General features: G+C 41.5%; 1 protein-coding gene and 1 long non-coding RNA gene across 2 annotated transcripts in view; one reads left to right on the forward strand and one right to left on the reverse strand.

Annotated features, from left to right (window-relative positions):
• The window catches only part of LOC139705153 (cytochrome P450 2D17-like), a 52,178-nt gene that overhangs the window by 1,489 nt on the left and 30,815 nt on the right, over positions 1–19,874 (forward strand). The gene's annotated exons all lie outside the window — the stretch shown is intronic.
• LOC139705154 (uncharacterized) lies at positions 598–10,779 on the reverse strand. The gene is made up of 3 exons (XR_011707005.1): positions 10,569–10,779; positions 3,438–3,544; positions 598–2,412 (listed from the first exon to the last, which is right to left on the reverse strand). It is a non-coding gene; the product is annotated as an uncharacterized lncRNA (long non-coding RNA).

Below are 19,874 nucleotides of genomic sequence, written 5' to 3' on the forward strand. Positions count from 1 at the left end.
TGAATCAATATTCCTAAGGGATAGTGATCTGCAGTTTTCTTTCCTTGTAGCATTTTTGAGTGACATTGGTATCATAGAAGTTGACCCCCCCATAGGCTGGGTTAGGAAATGTTTCCTACTCCTCAATTTTTCAGAAATTTTCAAAAGGATTTATATAAGTTTTGTTTGTTCACTATTTTAATTGTAGGTGTGCACAATCCCTTTATTTATTTATTTGTACGTGGTGCCGAGGATGGAACCCAGTGCCTCCCACGTGCGAGGCACACCCCAGCTCTGCATCCGTTCTCTAAACAGTGGGCAGGGTCACCAGTGGAGCCGCACAGTCCTGAGCTGTTCTTCATTGGTAGATTTTCAATTGCTGACTCAATCTTCTCGCAGTTAAGAACCTGCTCAGCTTTTGTTCTTCCTGCTCTACTCTTGGTAGCCCGTGTGTCTCTGGGAGTGTCCATTTCACATGGTGTGGGCAGCTGCAGGCACGAGGCTCTGTCCCGTAATTCCTTCCATCCTTTTCCACCATGCGACCAGCGCACTGGTTTCATTAAAGAGGTTCTTGGCATAAAGTTAGCTAGTGAGATCCAAATAAACACACAGACTCAGTTACCTTTTTCTATGACCAGGTCCGAGACGGCTCTCCCTCTGGTTCCCACCTCGAACCACCCGGTAGGGCAGCAGGGATTACTCAGGGCTAGCAGGAGAGAGAGAGAGGGAGCATGCCAGGGAGGGGCCTTTTATTGGGGAACAAGAAATTCAGGGGAGAATTCCATCCAATGAAGGTTGAGGGGGGCAGCACTCCAAGGTCAGGGTCAGTGATTGGCCCCAGGGTCAGTGGTCAGTCACACCCCCACACGGACAGGCTCTCGCACCAGGAGAGGGCCGGGAAAGCTCCGACACAGTTTAGCCAGAGCGCCTCACACCCAGTCCGGGAGTTGCCCAGTCACGTGTGAGAATGGCTCCCCACAATCCTCTATTTCTGTGGAGCCATAAGTAATGTCCCCGCCTTCGGGTCTGAGTCTTCTTTTTTCTCCTTACTCCTGTGGTAAATGGTTGGTCAATTTGGTTGACGTTTTTCAAGTGGTTCCGTTTCCATGGGGTTTCTCTGCTGCCACTCCGTGGTGTATTTCCTTCATCTCTCTTCTGTTATTTATTCTGATGTTCAATAAACCAGTCTTGTCATTGCCACTTTGTTCTGAGATGCCCCTTTTCAAAATTTCTGAAAAATTGAGGAGTAGAAAACATTTCCTAACCCAGCCTATGAGGGGTCAACTTGCTATGATATCAATGTCACTTGGGCAGACTACAAGTCCCTGAGGCCTCTGGGCGTACGAGTGAGCTCCAGGGGGACCACAAGTGCCTCAGCACTCTGCTCAGGTGGAAGTTTTCCGGAATCTTCATCACAGCCAGGCAGGACTCGGCTCTGCCCTGCTAGCTGTGGCCGCAGGTCTTCATTTAAAAAATAAAAAGGGAAAGATGTGGAAAGTGGTGACAGAGAATGGGAGAGCAGTGACTGAGATTTGGGTCTCTGGTGACCTCATGACTGTGGTGAGCCTGATGTTGGGAACACAGGATGCCTAGTTCCTCTGGCAACGCCCTGCATGAGTAGGCTCTGTGGAGGAGTCTTATCAGCTTTGGCCTTGACCCCAGGTACACAGCTCCTGGGGACAGAGTAACTGTCCTCCTAGACAATCACAGCATCACCAGCACCTCTGCCCCGGCCTGTCTGCTTAACAGTAACTTTAAACAATGGGCCCCTTGAGCGCTCCGCAAAGCTCCTGACATTGCACACTCAACTGTGGAACAGCTGCATAGATGTCTCTAGTTCTGTAACTTTCTGGCGTACAAAGAATTATGCTTGCATAGTCTTTAACCTAAGGAGACATACATAAATAAAGCTTGCTGGCTTAACTCTAGATCTGCTTCTCCACCTGACCCCAGCTTTATCTTCAAAATCTCCAAGTGTGTGAGTATTTTTCTAACACCCCTTGGGCCCTCATGGAACCTCAAATTTGGCGGGCCTGTGCGAGACTCTGAGAGGAGGCCCTGCAGTGCTCATTGTGGGGTTTGCAGGATGGGGCCTGGCCACAAGTGTGGCAGCACCAAGCCTGGTCTGGCTGCACCATCTGCAGTGGATGGTGGCCCCTGGGCACTCCAGCTGGTTGGCCCCATGCTTTGCCTGCAGTGGCCTGCGTGCCCGCCTCCTGTACCTGGCCCAGATGGCCAGAGGTGCAGGTAGAACAGGAGGCAGTGGCCAGGGCTCCTGTATCCTGCTGTGGCTGTCACCTGTTTGCTCTGTGGGCCCAGGGGGACATGCATTGGCACCTAGAGATCAGAAGGTGAGAATATAACAACGGGATTGTATCAAACTGAGAAGCTTCTGCACATCCAAGGAAGCCATCAACAGAGGGAAGACGCAACCTACAAAATGAGAAAGAAAAAAAAAACCTTACAACCTACTCATCCGACAAAGGATTGATATCCAGAATAGGAATGAAAAATCTGATTTAAAATGGGTGAATGATGGCTGGGGTGTGGCTCAGTGGTAGAGCACTCTACCATTCTGTGGTAGAGCACTCACAAGGCACTGGGTTTGAGCCTCAGCACCACATAAAAATAAATAAAATAAAGGTATTGTGTCCATATACAACTAAAAAATAAATATTTTTTTTAAAAATGGGCAAATGATATGATAGCCCTAAAAAATCCAAATGGTTCATTAATTTATGGAAAAATGCTCAAAAACTATGGCTTTGAAGGAAATCAATACCAAAGTGACTTATGTTCTCAACCCATCGAAATGTCTGGTATCCAAAACAGAAAAGAAATACTGGCAAGGATGTGGAGAAAGGGGAAGTCTCTCACACTATTGGTGGCAACCTATGTCAGTAGAGCCATTATGGAGAACAGTGTGGTGGGTCCTCAGAAAACTAAAAGTAGGCCTCCAGTGTGGCCCATCAGCATGTTGCAGAGATTCCTGCCTGCTCGGGTTTATTACTGCACATCCACAGTACAGGATCAACCTAGATGGCTGTCGGTGGGTAGACAATGAGTTACCGTGAGGCTGTCAGTGACTTGCCAGGGTACATTTTCCTGCCCAAGAGGGTATATGCTACCTGAGAAAATAGAGTCTGGAATAATTAGTAAAGAAATAAAAGACAAAGTCAGAAAAATAGTTTTAAATGCAGAGCATTGCTAGGTCCAGCCCGCACAGGAGCTGGAGCTGAACAATTAGAAAATGGTTCTGTGGTTTTACTTAAGGGGCACATCAAAGGCAGGGATGAGGTTTTGGGGTGGAGTCCTGCTTCATGAGGCCTTGCAGTCAACAGGTTGACTGGCCTCTTGGCAGGCTACACCTTTCTCAGAGGGGCTGTGTGGCTGCAGTAGGTCACCCCATCTCCCATGCTGTGAGGGACCTGGCAGAGCTGAGTAGGACTTACACTTACCTGGGCGATCTGACCAGTGGGATTGCCACTGGGAGTTCCCAAATAGCAGATTTTCTATTCAGTGGGTTTCCATGCTGATTTGGTCCACATATAGTCCACGGATGGCTCTTGACAAATGAAAATGTGATAAACAGTGGAGTATTACTCAGCCATAAAAAGAATGGCATATCGGGGCTGGGGCTGTAGCTCAATGGTAGTGTTATAGTTAAAGCATCGTCCTGGGGTTTCATAAACTGACTTCCAGACCACTCACATTTAATTGAATCAAGCCTCTACTGAAGCACACTAGTTGCAACTGACCAGAACATAAAGCTATTCCCCTGATCAGCCCCGAACAATTACAAGGGTGCTCCTTATAAGCCTGAAAACTGCAAAAAGGATATTCGGGAGTCCAGCCAATGCAAGCCAGCCAGGTACAGAAGCGGGAGAGGGCAGTCAGGTGGCGGTGTTGAGAGCCACAGCCGAAGGGGCCTCAGCAAACTTCCAGCTGCCAGCTGATGATTGGCCTACAGCGGCCCCAGCAACATCTAGCTGATTGGCTCCTCTGCGGTGATGCTCATTGGGCTGTTTCCCTGCCCTTTCAGACCACGGAGCTGCTCATTGGGGGACTTTTTTGGCTCCGCCCACGTGACCCAGCCAATCGGCCTCAAGAGCAGGAGGATTGTGGGAGGCGGAGAGAAGCTTGTGTGGGAGAGAGAGGCTTGTGGAAAGCCAGTGGTGGCAGTTGAGGCTCTGAGGGTTTTTCCTGAGAGGCTGTTTTGTTTGGCGTGTGTGGTTCTAAAAATAAAGTTAGTTTCTTTTGACAAGTGGCTCCTGATTGTGCCCAGCCAGACTGCGGCATTAGGTGGCCCGCACTGGGAGCGACTGAGGGTAAGTGAAACTGCTCGCCCCTGAGGGCAGGGCGAGAGGATGGGTAGCCATTTTAAGATTCCTCTTTTATTTTGCTTCACTTTTGTTTTAAGTTGCCTGTCCCTGGAGATGAGTGAGACGGAAGAAAAACCGCTCACATCTGAGGAAAAACTATTTACGTCTGAGGAACAGATAGGGAGAAAGGACGGATGCACATGTCAGGAGGATAGAAAGGCTATAATGACTTTTTGTTGTTCCCTTTTTATTTCATTCTGTCTCGGTTTTGTTTGGCGTCATCTTGTTGGGTTGTATTATAGTAGAAATACGGGATCAGAAATTAGCAAAAAACAAACTGAAAGAGTGTTAAGTAAATTGTTAGAGGAAGGAGGCATCTCAGTAAAATCAAGAACAGTCAGGGCATACGTTGATACAATACAAAAATGTAGCCCATGGCTTTTTAAGGAGGAGTTGTTAAATATATCACAATGGAACCATCATGGTGAAGATTTAAAAAGAATAGAAAAGAAAAGCCCAGGGACTCTGCCAGTTGGCACATTGCCATTGTGGACGTTCATATCTTGTTTGCTTAGTCCAAAGCCTTCAGTTCAGACAATGGTAGAGGAAGGAGAAGACATAATGATTCAAGTAAAAGAGAAGGTCTCTCAAGTTAGTCAGACAGAGGAAAAGATTCAAGTAAAAGAGAAGGCCTCTCAAGCTAGTCAGACAGAGAAAGAAAGTGTAAAACAGAAAAAGCCATCAGGGGGAAAGTTACAACAGGAGACTGCTACTAACACCTTTCTATCACCAGAGGGTGTAAGTGTCCAACCAACAGCACCACCTCTACAGGAGACTGCTACTAACACCTTTCTATCACCAGAGGACGTAAGTGTCCAACTAACAAGGCCACCTCCATATGCTGGGAGGTCCTCAACCCCCGCAGTTGATAGTTGGGATCCTGAGACAAGATCTCAAATATTAACATGCCCTGTATTTGAGGCAGGAGGGCAGCGATTTTACCAAGTTTTAAATTTCAAAACAGTGAAGCAGCTAAAAGAGGCTGTAACAACCTATGGTCCTCAAGCACCCTTCACTGTAAGCATGGTCGAATCCATTAACAACTTGAACATGACGCCAGCAGATTGGGCTAATATGTGTAAAGCTGTGCTAAATGGAGGACAATACCTGTTATGGAAGGTTGCCAATGAGGAATTTTGCAAGGAGACGGCTAGGCGAAATGCAGCAGCTGGTTATCCTCAGAGAAATCTAGATATGTTGTTAGGAAAGGGACCTTATGAGGATCAGCAGCAACAAATTGCATATGATCCTGGTGTATATGCACAAATTGCTGTAGATGCAATTAAGGCATGGAAGACTTTACAAGGACATGGAGGTTTACAAGGTCAATTATCTAAGGTAATACAAGGAGCTAATGAACCTTATGCTGAATTTGTAGATAGGCTTATTCAAACAGCTACCAGAGTTTTTGGGAATACAGAACAAGCAATGCCATTACTAAAACACCTGGCTTATGAGCAAGCGAATCGTTGGTGCAGAGATATCATTAGACCATGGAAACATGAAGATTTAAACACATATATTAAATTATGTAGAGACATTAATGAACAAGAGCAAGTCGTGGCAGCTGCAGTAAAACAGGCTTTAGATGCCAGAGACATTAATGAACAAGGGCAAATTGTGGCAGCTGCAGTAAAACAGGCTTTAGATGCCAGGCCAAGAACATGCTACAATTGTGAACAAACAGGACATTTTAAAAGGAATTGCCCCATTGGAGGAGGGTTTAACAAAACTAGGTATCAAAGGAGTAGAATACCAGGTATTTGCCCACGATGCCGTAGAGGGAGACATTGGGCTAATGAATGCCGTTCTCAAACCACCATAGAGGGTACTCCATTATCAAAAAATGAACAAGGACCAGGTGTTTATCCACGATATCGTGGAGAAAGGCATCGGGCTCCATTGCCAAAAAATGGACAGGGGGGCCCAATGCTCTGGGGCCCAAAACCACAAATATACGGAGCACTGGAGGAACCCAGCAACCCCATCAGGGTAGTGCCCAGGACACATTGTCCATCAGATCCCTCATCAGACAAACCAGAGGGAGCGCAGGGTTGGACATCTGCGCCTCCGCCAGAGCAGTACTAACTCCAGAGATGGGAGTTCAAATCATTCCCACAGGGGTGAAAGGACCTCTTCCCAAAGGAACAGTAGGCTTATTATTGGGACGCAGCTCTTCTACTCTAAAAGGACTTATGATAAGTCCTGGGGTAATTGATCCCGATAATGAAGGTGAAATAAAAATTATAGCCAGTTCTCCAAAGGGTATATCAGTAATTTCACCAGGAGATAGAATAGCACAGTTACTAATAATACCCAGCCTACATGATAAATTTTCCAGTCGTACTGTAGAAAGAGGTTCCAAGGGATTAGTCTCCACAGGTGTAGATTGGGCTATGCTTTCTTTAAATTTAGATTCTCGCCCCATGCTAAAACTAAATATTCAAGGACATGAATTTAATGGGCTACTGGATACAGGTGCAGACCTTAGCATCATCTCTTGTCAAGAATGGCCAAAACATTGGCCATTACAACAAGCCACTCAAACGCTTTGAGGCCTAGGAGTGGCGACTAATCCCCATAGAAGTGCAATGGTATTAGATTGGAAGGATCCTGAAGGATGTGAATGAACTATACAGCCATATGTATTGGATCATCTTCCCGTAAATTTATGGGGACGAGATGTCCTAGATCAATTAGGTTTGACATTAACAAATAACATCAACCAAAATGCACCCACTATTATGACTAGACAAGGTTTTAGGAAAGGAAAAAGATTAGAAAAACAAGAACAAGGTATAGCAGCACCAATACAAATAGATCAAGGAACAGAAAGACATGGGTTGGATTTTCAGAAAGGGCCACTGAGACAATAAAAATTACTTGGAAATCAGAAAGACCAGTATGGGTTCCTCAGTGGCCCCTGACTAAAGAAAAGATACAAGCAGCCCATGACCTGGTCAAACAACAATTAGCGGAAGGACATATACAACCTTCTGTATCTCCCCATAATACTCCCATTTTTGTCATCAAAAAGAAATCTGGTAAATGGAGATTATTGCAAGATTTAAGAGCCATTAATAATGAGATGGTTATTATGGGACCTGCTCAATCAGGGATTCCTCAGTTGTCTGCTTTGCCAAAAACCTGGTATGTTTTAGTTATAGATATTAAAGATTGTTTTTTTTTCAATTCCAATTCATCCTGAGGATAGTCCACGTTTTGCATTTACTATCCCTGCACTGAATCATGAAGGTCCTGATCAGAGATATGAATGGAAAGTACTCCCTCAAGGGATGGCTAACAGCCCAACTATGTGTCAAATTTATGTTAACAAAGTAATCCAGCCACTTAGAAATCAAAATCCTGAACTACAAATATTTCACTATATGGATGATGTATTATTAGCACACAAAGATAAAAACACATTGCTAGAATGTTATGCCACACTTACAAACTTATTAAAAAATTATAATCTAGAGATAGCAATAGATAAAGTACAATTAAATTTTCCAATTAATTATTTAGGAGTTCTATTATTCTCAACCATGGTCCGTCCACCAAAAATTCAAATACGAGTAGATCAACTCAAATCACTTAATGACTTTCAAAAGTTATTAGGAGACATAAATTGGATAAGGCCTTATTTAGGTATACCAACAGGAGAGTTGGGACATTTATTTGATATCCTAAAAGGTCCATCAGATCCAAATTCACCCCGAATGTTAACGCCTGAAGCAAGAAAGGCATTAAAAATCACTGAAACATATATGGAAAATATGCATTTGGATAGAATTGATATAAGTTTGTCTTTATTATTTATTGTACTACCAACAAAAAATATTCCTACAGGAGTATTTTGGCAAGAAGGTCCATTATTATGGATACATTTATCTTATTCTCCTAACACTATTCTTACTAGGTATCCTGAGGCTGTAGGACAATTAATACTCAAAGGAATAAAAGCAGCAAAGGGAGTGTTTGGAATTTCTCCCAATAAAATTATTACTCCATATACTATGAATCAAATTGATGAGTTAGCTAATGAGTTAAATACTTGGGCAATAATCATGTGCAAATCTAATGTTTCATTTGATAACCACTTACCATCTAATCCTTTATTGTCTTTTTGGTCATTGCATCCTGTAATTTTTCCAAAAATGACAAGAAAAACACCTATCATGAATGCTCCAAATATATTCACTGATGGGTCAAATAATGGTACAGCAGCAGTAGTTACCCCTGATCAAACTTTTACATTTTTAGTACCCAAACAATCAGCTCAAAAGGTAGAGCTTAATGCAGTTTTACAAGCTTTTGTGATGTTTAAAGATTCTGTATTTAATTTATTTTCTGATAGTCAGTATGTAGTTAATGCTATAGTATCTCTTGAAGATGCTGGTAGGATTTCCCCTTCTTCTACTGTTTTCTCTTTGCTTTCCACTATACAAAGTCTAATCTGGGACAGAAAAGATCCATTCTTTATAGGACATATCAGGGCACATACAGGATTGCCTGGAGCCCTTAGTTTGGGCAATGAATTAGCAGATAAAACTACACATGACATATATATTTTCTCTACACTAGAAGAAGCTATAAATTTTCATAAAAAGTTCCATGTCAATGCTAATACTTTATAAAAGCGCTTTAAAATAACTAAGGAACAAGCTAGACAAATAATAAAACAATGTCAAAATTGTGTGACCTTTTTACCACAAGTTAATCTTGGAGTCAATCCTAGAGGATTGATACCTAACCATATTTGGCAGATGGACGTCACACACTTGCCAGAATTTGGAAAATTAAAATATTTGCATGTTACAGTTGATACTTCTTCCGGATTTTTGATGGGCTCCCTTCATGCCGGAGAAAAAACAAAAGATGTTATAGCTCATTGCTTACAAAATTTTGCCACTGTGGGTGTTCCAAAACAGTTAAAAACAGATAATGCCCCTGGTTATTCTTCTACCTCTTTTAAACAATTTTGCTCAACATTTGGCATTACTCATATAACAGGAATCCCATACAATCCACAGGGACAAGGCATAGTTGAAAGAGCTCATCAAACTATTAAAATGTACTTATTAAAGCAAAAAGAAGGAATTGGGAAGGGGTATATATTCCCCAAAGATAAACTTAAAATAACCCTTTTTATTCTAAACTTTTTAAATTTGGATTCATCAGGACTTAGTGCTGCGGAAAGGCATATGTGTCCAAAAAATGTGCATAAGCCCAAGGTACTTTGGAAGGATATTCTAACAGGACAATGGAAAGGTCCTGACCCAGTAATTGTCTGGAATCGAGGGTCTGTTTGTGTGTTTCCACAGGGAGAACAGCAGCCGATTTGGATTCCAGAGAGATTAACCAAGGTCCTGACCCAGTGATTGTCTGGAGTCGGGGGTCTGTTTATGTGTTTCCACAGGGAGAACAGCAGCCAATTTGGATTCCAGAAAGATTAACTAAAGCGATTTCTACAGACCAAAAAGAAGATGATTTGGCTCAAATCCATAACAACTGATATCCAAAACTCCAGTTTGGCTATTCTTACATCTGCAACAGAACCAGGATGCTTTTTTCAATATCTATTTTATTATTGCCCTTTGCCATATCATGAAGTTCTATTTTGTTTTTTGAGCTCATACAGACCTAGGTTAATGTTTTGCTGATCAGTTCTATTTTTTGACTATAGAGTTTTTAAACATTGCAATGGAGATTTCACCTGTAAAAAGTTATAAGGCCTTTACTATAATGTTATGTGTTGTATGTATTATATTATGTGTGCACACTTGTGTTTTGTGTTATATGTTTGAATGTATGTATGTCCATATATCATATATGATGAGCGCTCATGATAAAATGGATCCAAATATTTTTTTTTCACGTGATTTATATGGTTTAATTTAAATTGGGTAAACAACTGTTGAGGATTGTAAACAAAAAAGAAGGTTAACAGATCTGTTTGTTTACTTTCACCTTTCCTTTTCATTATATTTAATAATTCTCTTAAAGATAATGTAAATTGTTAAGAAAATTGTTTTCTTTTAGTGCCTTCTGTAATGTTACATAATTTTTTCTTTAGCCATTATTGCCAGAATTCCTATCTTCATCCCAGTGCTGGTGAAGTCAAAGATAAAACCAATCTACAGCTTCTACAATAGCCATCACTGAACTGCTTGCAGAACTTGCCTGGACACATTGTGAGCTCACCTGTATGCATTGTGAACTATCTGTTGGTGCAGCGACTTGTGGTAGTGTTGGGGTATTTTTGCTGATGATGTCATTGGTGGTACAATTTTTCCAAAAGGAGCCGTCAATTGGCTTGGTGTATCTTCCTCCCTTCTGCTTGTCATGATCGTCCAGCTAAAATTTGGGGGCAAACAGAGGTGAGGCAAAGAACCTCACCCCCCCCCCCCCCCGCTGGTACAAAGACCTCTCCACAGGTGTGGCTGTATACTGGACCGGTAGTCAGTGACGGGTAAGATCCAATTGCAATGGTACCAACCTAAGGACCATATGTACTATTGGACAACCTAAGGCAGGCACGGTCCCTAAGCCACATGCTTGTTGTTTAAACAGAGAGGGGGAGATGTTGAGAGCCACAGCCGAAGGGGCCTCAGCAAACTTCCAGCTGCCGGCTGATGATTGGCTCACAGCGGCCCCAGCAACATCTAGCTGATTGGCTCCTCTGCGGTGATGCTCATTGGGCTGTTTCCCTGCCCTTTCAGACCACGGAGCTGCTCATTGGGGGACTTTTTTGGCTCCGCCCACGTGACCCAGCCAATCGGCCTCAAGAGCAGGAGGATTGTGGGAGGTGGAGAGAAGCTTGTGTGGGAGAGAGAGGCTTGTGGAAAGCCGGTGGTGGCAGTTGAGGCTCTGAGGGTTTTTCCTGAGAGGCTGTTTTGTTTGGCGTGTGTGGTTCTAAAAATAAAGTTAGTTTCTTTTGACAAGTGGCTCCTAATTTTGCCCAGCCAGACTGCGGCAGGCGGGAAGCGTAACCAATCACAGCCCAGTCACCCCAGTTACAGAAACACAGCCCCATTACCCTAGTTACAGAAACAGTGCCCCATTAGGTAGTTCCGTGTTCATAAGGGTTTCTATAGTAAAAGGAAAACAACGACTTTCCCCAGTCATGATCTTTCTATTTGGCACAGTTGTTTTACAAAATGGAGTCACTTTGGCTTGACTATCACATTCCCCACTGGTTTTAGTATGTTTGATGTCAATCTTGCACATCCTTATGCCTTAGTTTCTTCCCTTTTTTCTAAGGGACCATCCAGGGCTCACAAGACCATAATCGGACCTCACCTACACTCTTGTGTATATGATTTTGGAGAGTTTTTTAAGAGGCAGAGTCCTACAGTTATCACAATCAGGAGAAGAACTAAGGGCAAAGCTATGGCTGAGATGATGGTAGTCAACCAAGGGGACCATGAGAATAGGTTTTGGAACCAATTACCTGAGACTTCTCGTGTATTTTTTTCCTAAACAAAACAAAAAAAACCTGTTTCTCACTAGTGCCAAACTGTCTTTTATTATCCCAGAATGGTTTGTATAGAAACAACAAGTTTCCCCTAGGGCCATACAAAGTCCTCCTTATTTTAAAAAGAGAAGATCTAGGCCCTGTCTATTTTGTAAGACCATTTCTGCCAGAGAATCTAGTGAAGCTTCTAGTTTGGAAATTGACCTTTCTAGTTCTCCTAAGTCTATTTGGTAGCCAAGGGACTTAAAATTTTCAGAGCCTGAATAAGAGCTGCAGTTCCTAAAACAGTAGATCCAGCTAGTCCCAAGCCAGCCAGGAGGGGAACTAAAATGAAGGCAGCCCTTCTGTGTTGGTAAATCAGTGGGCCCTGGCCTTCTAATAAGTCCAGGTGTTTTCTTTCTTCTACTCCATCAAAATAGTAGGTTTGAGGAAAAAGATGGGTTGTGACACATAGTTCAGAGTTAATGACAGTTGGGAGATTTAGGCAAGAAGTTAGTCCAGACATGCAGGCAAAATGAGTTCCTTCAGTAGGAACAAGAAAGTATGGCTTAGTGGTTGATCAAAGTGGACCCAGGAAGCACAATTTTTGGTAAAAGGGGAGTTGTCCCACTTATAAGTTGGGTTGTAGAAGCAAGTAAGTGTCTCTCTCTTGGAGATCACCCGGGTGATCTTGGGATTAATTCCCCAGGCACATCTTCCTGAGCTAGACATTGGTGAACATCTATACTTACCATAATTTCCCCTCTAATGTTTGTTAGGGACTTCCTACTGCTGTAAGGAAAAAGGAGGATGACCATTCTTGCTGCTTTGAGCTGAGAGGGGGCAATGTACAGTGGGGCTAGAAGTTTGGAGTCCCCTTTTAGAAATTGAGTGGGTCAAGGAGTTTATGGCAATAATTTGGTTCAGGAAGAACAGGTTGTAAATTCACCTGGGGTTGGGCCTTCTATGAGCCAAACAAAAAGACATGAGTATTGAAATAAGATGAATACAAAATAGCAGTTGTAGCATCTGGAACCTGTCCATGAATATCATGAAAATGATAGAAATTCATAATTGTTTACCAGGAGGTGGAAGGCCTGGGAAATTGTCCCCATAACAAGGCCTAACAAAGCCTAATAAGGCCCTTTTTAGGGAACATAGATCTTTAACCTTGTCAGAGTTATCAGGAATGTAGACACAACATTTAGTTATGTTAGGTAATGTCATCTGATTCTTGTAAAATATCTTTATTGGCATGACCTCTGTGTTCAGTAAGGATCTCTTTGTTATTTAGGGCTAGATAATTATACTAGCAAACATTGATCAAGTCTACCTGTGTAGGAAGTTAGGACGATCTCTAGGCCTTAAACTGATAAAAACTTCTTGTTTTGGCAGTTTCTATAGATAGTTATCAGGCACTTTTGCCTAAGAATCTCTCTTTTGTTATCTCCAGTCTTACTTATTTTGGGGGGTGCTAACACAAGCGAACATCTTCTGTTACATTAAAATAACTTTTTTTTTTTTAAATGTCCAGGAATGGCTGTACTTTGGTTTTAACTGTTTTTGCTAGGTGTTTAAGATCAAGCTGGTCAACTGACCTTGTTCCTATCTATTGTTAAGAGTCAGCTGAATTCCCTTGGGAGATACTCTTGGGGAACTCATGAGTAGCATTTTAGCTCTGCTAGTGACATCTGTGTTTGGATGGGTCAAGGTCTTGCTGACCATATGGCTTCCCTTGGAAGCATCAAGCATGTCTCCCCTTTTCAATGACACTCCTCTTTTACAGCATGTACACTCATTGGCTTTCTGTTCTCCAGTGGTCTCAATATGTCTTATCGGGAGGTTATGTGGCCAGGAGTTGCAAAGCTCTTCCCCTTTTTCCTGGATTCAGGCTGACTCAGAGGGCAAGAGGCAAATATTGGTTTTCTTGTCCTCTTTATTTTAACTTTAATTTTTAAGCCTTGGCCTTAAACATCCAGCAAGTCAGTCTTAAACTAAGAGTACTGGGCTTTAACTTTAATGTTAATAATTTTTTGTTTTAAACTGTACATGACACAATATCTTTATTTTATTTATTTATTCATGTGATGCTGAGGATCGAACCCAGTGCCTCACACATGCAAGGCAAGCACTTTACTGCTGAGCCATAACCCCAGCCTCTTTACAGTTAATTCAATCCCTTTTAATTTCTGTCTACAGATGATGGCTTAATATCTCAAATTAATTTAGGTTGTGTGTTTTTAAAGTATTACCTCTGTAAAACAGGCATCAGTTATAATGGAAATATAAAGTGAAATTAACAATAGTAAAAACATATTTAGCTTGTATATAATATTGAACCTTGGTTGAGTTATACATTGTATCTCCTATTTGAGATCATAGTAATCTTTACAATAAAATCAATCTTTGAATAGAACTTTAAATCAACCGAGGTCTGGCCTACTTTGAAGTCATTCTGACATGTTGTAAGGTGGGAGGCAGAGTTTTATCTCAGGTAAGGCAGGGCTCTTCACAAATCTTAGGTAAAATTTGCTAATTCTGAAGCTGACCTTTGTCTCCTTTTTTAGATATCATTTTATAAAGTTTATATATATTGTTTCCTAAGTCTGTATGAATGTTAGCTAACACAATATGACATACATTTAAAACATGCATCAAGAAAGGCTGAGAGCTCTTAACTTTCCTTTTGTGTGGAAAAGTGGCAAAATGTTTTATAATATTAACCTTTAAACAGATTAGGCTCTCATCTTTTAAATTTTATATATCCCAGTGTAAAAGATAACACAAGGTTTGGTTACAAAACATCAAATGATATAAATAAATCCCCAATAAAATCTGTTATCCTTATAAGTTTAAAATTACCATTATAGACAAAATTACCATCACAGACAAAATTACCATTACAGACATTATATTTAGTTTGGAGAACACCAGCTTGATAAAATGTTCCTTTAAATCTTTTACCTTAGGGACTTGTATACCTGAAAGATATGAACACATTTATATGTAAAGAAGAGTAATATACTACAATTTCATTGATTTTTTTAATATTAACAAAGTTTAGCCTTTAAAGAAAAATCTGGACTCTGTAATGTAGAACAATATTTTAAAATAACAGTTGCTGTTTAACCATAGATGTACAAACCTTAATTTCGCTAAGATTAGTTGCTCTAGAGAATAAAACTTAACAGACACCATGTAATTAATATTTTTAGAAATTTTTGTCATTTTAACATATAAATATATCAATACATTAATATGTGTCTTTAGGGAACAACCTTGAATAGTTTTAACTATTTGTGTTACATGTATAACAAACTTAGATATATATAAACCTTTTAATATTTTTCCTTTGTTTATACACATTTATATTACTTAATTAGACCTTTTATTGTTTACTTAGGTGTATTATAATTATACTTTAACCCCATAAAGACTTTTTTAAACCTGGAAACATTTTTTATATTAAATATATTTTTATATTTAGAACCTTTTAATAATTTTTAATCCATTGATTCTGTTTATACCTTGAAATAACCTTTATAAATTTCTGAATTATATAAATTAATCCATTTTAATAAGATGAAATATTTTGTTATTTACAGAACTTTAATTGAAATGTAGTTGAAACCTTGAATTATATACTCTTGAATTATACCTGTTGGGACTTTTAACTTTTAGTAACCTTGTTTTTGTGACAACATAAGGTAATTTAAAATTTTTTAAATTTACCAATATATGAAAATGCTAACAATGTTTACGTATTTTACTTTATGGATTTTAAGGAGTTAAGAGTACTTGATATCACATTTAACAGTTAGCATTTAACTTTGTAAACCAGTCAGATGTCTCTAACAAACACATCCATGATTAATTTTATACATGTCAGATCTAATTTACATTTTTTTTAAAAAGCAAAGTATTAGGCTGGGGTTGTGGCTCAGTGGTAGAGCGCTTGCCTAGAAAGTGCAAGGCCCTGGGTTCAATCCTCAGCACCACATAAAAATAAATAAATAAATAAAGGTATTGTGTCCAACTACAACTAAAAAACAAATATTAAAAAAAAGCAAGGTATCAGACAAGTGTATTGAATAGCATGAGTAATTTTTTTCCTGTTGAAGAAAAATCCTAGAGACAATAGCTATTAGACACTTTACAGACATTAACATTTTATTAACAACTGTTTCACAACCTACAACCTAGAAACAAAACTGTGCATTAGTAACTTTAAAGGTATTTGTACTTTTATTTATTTTCCCAATTTAAATGGAACCTTTTAAATCATATTAACCAAAGGTATTTGGATCCATTTTTAAAAAAATTTAATTTATGAGCTCATAAGTCAATTTTTGGTACCAAATGTATGTAGACATGGTAGTACATGAGGACGGACAGTACACCCGTGCACCCACACAAAGCAAACAGACAAAAGCCTTGTTGGTTATTTTTTTAAAAAAACCTATTAGATTGAGAGTTAACCCTTGTAAATTGGCCTTAGGACAAAGCAGAGTGTAATCAGAAAAACATATTAACCTATGAATATCAGATAAAAATTATGAATTTAACAAATATAGAATTTTAAAAGCCTTCCTGACCTTCTTCCTGAGGTGGTCCTGCTCATCAAAGCTGAAGAGTTAAAGGAACAAAGACAAATGACAGGGCCTTACTCCTCCCCGAAGGAACTTCCCAAACAGGCAGCTTCGTTGGTCTTCTTGGGAGAGTCCCCCAGGTTGGGGTCCCATTCTAAACTGGTTTTCTGGTTTCTTGCATAGCGGCCACCAAATTTTAGCCTGACATTGAAAAATCTTTGCACCATTTTTAATAGTTGGGAGTTATTCATGCTTGTACATACTGAGAGACAAAAGCCAAAATTCCTAGACAAGATTATGTTTTTTGTTATACAATTTAGGAATAATAATTTCATAAAGCACTTTAGTTTTACTCTGTCCTCTACAGAGGAACTGGCAGGATCTACCTGCTGGCCACCTGCCCAGTTCCTAAATGAAGGCACTCTCCAGAAGGCTTTTTTTCACCTTTAGCTTTTACTTCTGACAGTTTTTCAGTCCTGTTGGCAGCACTTTACATTTTAATGCAAGCTGTAGTGAGCACAATCAAACCTTTTTAACCCTTTTTTTAACACTAGAAACAAACTGAGGTAGAAATCAACACAGAACACAAAGGGGACAAACAAAAACAAAGACACTGACAAAGACACAAACCAGAGCCAGATGTGACCCAGGGAGGCCAGTTCTGTAGAATGCCCTTGTCCCATGACGTCGGTGGAGTGAGGAGTCTGATGAAAGAAGAGAGGTTATGAAAACAAAACGGCCACGCACAACACACGGCAAGACAGACACAGAACCAGTGAGGTCACACAGGGAGACCTCTAGGGGGGCACAAGAACAGATGAGGCCCCACAGGAAGGCCTCCAGGGAGACAGCGATGACATCTCAGGACTGGTCCAATGCCGCAGTCCGGCTGGCTGCAGCAAAATAACTGGGGGGTGATGAATAACTTGTGTACGTTGATACAGCAGGAGTGGGAGCCATTTATTGCAGGACAGGAGCAGTATTTATACATTCCACACAGCTTATCTAATTAGCATAAACTAGATACATCAGTCAACCAATAAGGAATCACTACACTTAATGGCTCGCTTTTGTTACTTCTCAAACCACTCCCTCTGGCATTTTGCCAGGCACCATCCAGACTTGTTTACCAACTCTAACATTTCCCTGGCAAAATGCCAGGTGTTATTTTGACTTGTTTACAGACTCTAACATTTCCCCCTTTTGTTTAATTTAAATAACGACCATAGTGGTTTTTACAGAAACACCATAAATAACCTGCTACAAACAGAAAGGGAGGATACAAAATGCCACAATACCAAGCCAATTGATGGCTCCATGCAAGAAGCCCTTGGAAAAATTATACCAGCAATGACACCGTTAGCAAAGATACCGAGTTACAATTTGTTGTAGATTACAGTTTGTTATCTCAGTCCAGGTAAAGCAGTGTCTCAATAGATTAACTCACAGTCCAGGCAAATCACAGTCCAGGTAAGTTCTGCAGGCAGCTAGCTTAAATCACAGTCCAGGTAAGTTCTGCGGGCAGCTACCTTGATCCGAAGTCTCGTCGGTTCCTTAGCCGAAGTCTCATCTGGTTTTCAGCAACACTGGAAATTCTTCCACCCTCGTTTTCACCAGCACTGGGACGAAGGCAGGAACTCCAGATGGCTAAAGAAAATCCTGTAGCATTCCACTAAGAAAACAACCTTCTGAACAATTTAGTACATTATCTCAAGGTTTTTTTGCATTTGAAATAAGCATTAATAGTGCTCATTACTCATCAGCTTCCAGGTGTGGGAGAACCATTGTAGCTTAGTTATTGGCACTGAAAATGACCAAACATCAGGGACACCAGTAGCGTCTTCTGCTGGCTGTAGTGCCTGGGCAGCCCCAGATGGCCCTGGGGAGTGTCCTGGACTCAAAGAGCCTGCAAGACTGTGCCTCCAGGTCAGGTTTGGATTTGGGCTCTCGCAGTGGCGTCCTGCTCCCCGGGCGGGGGGGCAGGGAAGAGCCAGCTGCTGCCGCTTGGAAAGCCCTTGCTGCGCCATAACCGACTCGCTCAATGGCAGCCGTGGCGCCGATTCTCGCACCCTCCGGTAACGAAAAGTATTTAGTAATAGCCTTTTGCTGCAAGTTTTTTCCTGATAATCCTTCTTCTTCTGAACTTTCTTTTTCTTTCTGACTAGAGTTCCTGGGCTCTTATCAACACATGCCCTAACTATTCTTGGTTCCACTGGGGTGCCTCCTTCCCTTAGTAATTTACTTCTCACCCCTTCCATATTTTCATCATAAAGACAATACAATACACTGAGACAAAACAAGACACAAACATAATGTATCAATCTTCTCCATTTTCTCAAAATGGCCATTTTTCCTCTAGTCCTATCTGCCTAGGGACGAGCAGATTGCTCCCGTCCTATCTATGGACGGGCAGCTTTTTTTCATCACTTACCCCCGAGTGTCCCGGGGCTCCCCATAACGGGCCACCATCTGCCGCAGCCCGGCTGGCTGGGCAAAATAACCGGGGGGTGACGAACAACTTGTGTAGATTGATACAGCAGGAGTGGAAGCCGTTTATTGCAGGACAGGAGCAGTATTTATACATTCCACACAGCTTATCTAATTAGCATAAACTAGATACATCAGTCAACCAATCAAGAATCTCCACACTTAATGGCTCGCTTTTGTTACTTCTCAAACCACTCCCTCTGGCATTTTGCCAGGCACCATCCAGACTTGTTTACCAACTCTAACATTCCCCCGGCAAAATGCCAGGTGTTATTTTGACTTGTTTACAGACTCTAACAGTCCAATCTGACCTTGTCCCCAGAGGAGTCCAGTCACCAGGTCTGACAGGCCGGAAGGAGGCTTCTCGGAGCATCCTAGGACGGATTGGTGTCACCCTCGCAGTGAGGCTGAGGAACGTCTCTCAGGGGCCCCCCTCTACTCCGGGGCCAAGGTCCAAAGGCCCCTCATTGGAGGCAAATTTGGCGTGAGGGTAGGGAAGAAATGGATCCTGGACGAGCCCCCAGATGTTATAGTTGAAGCTTCGTCCCGGGGTTTCATCAACTGACTTCCAGACCACGCACGTATAATCCAATCAAGCCTCTACTGAAGCAGCCCAGTGGCGACTGACCAGAACATACAGCTGTTCCCCTGATCAGCCCCGAACAATTGCAAGGGTGCTCCATATAAGCCTGAAAACTGCAAAAAGGATGTTCGGGGGTCCAGCCAATGCAAGCCAGCCAGGTACAGAAGCGGGAGAAGGCAGTCAGGTGGCGGGAAGCCTAACCAATCACAGCCCAGTCACCCCAGTTACAGAAACACAGCCCCGTTACCCTAGTTACAGAAACAGTGCCCCATTAGGTAGTTCCAGTTCTTAAAGGTTTCTAAAGTAAAAGGAAAAGAACAACTTTCCCTAGTCATGACCTTTCTATTTGGCACTAAATGGAGTTGCTGAACAAAATGGAGTCACTTTGGCTTGAC

This window comes from Marmota flaviventris, chromosome 3, assembly GCF_047511675.1.
Source record: "Marmota flaviventris isolate mMarFla1 chromosome 3, mMarFla1.hap1, whole genome shotgun sequence".
NCBI lineage: Eukaryota > Metazoa > Chordata > Mammalia > Rodentia > Sciuridae > Marmota > Marmota flaviventris.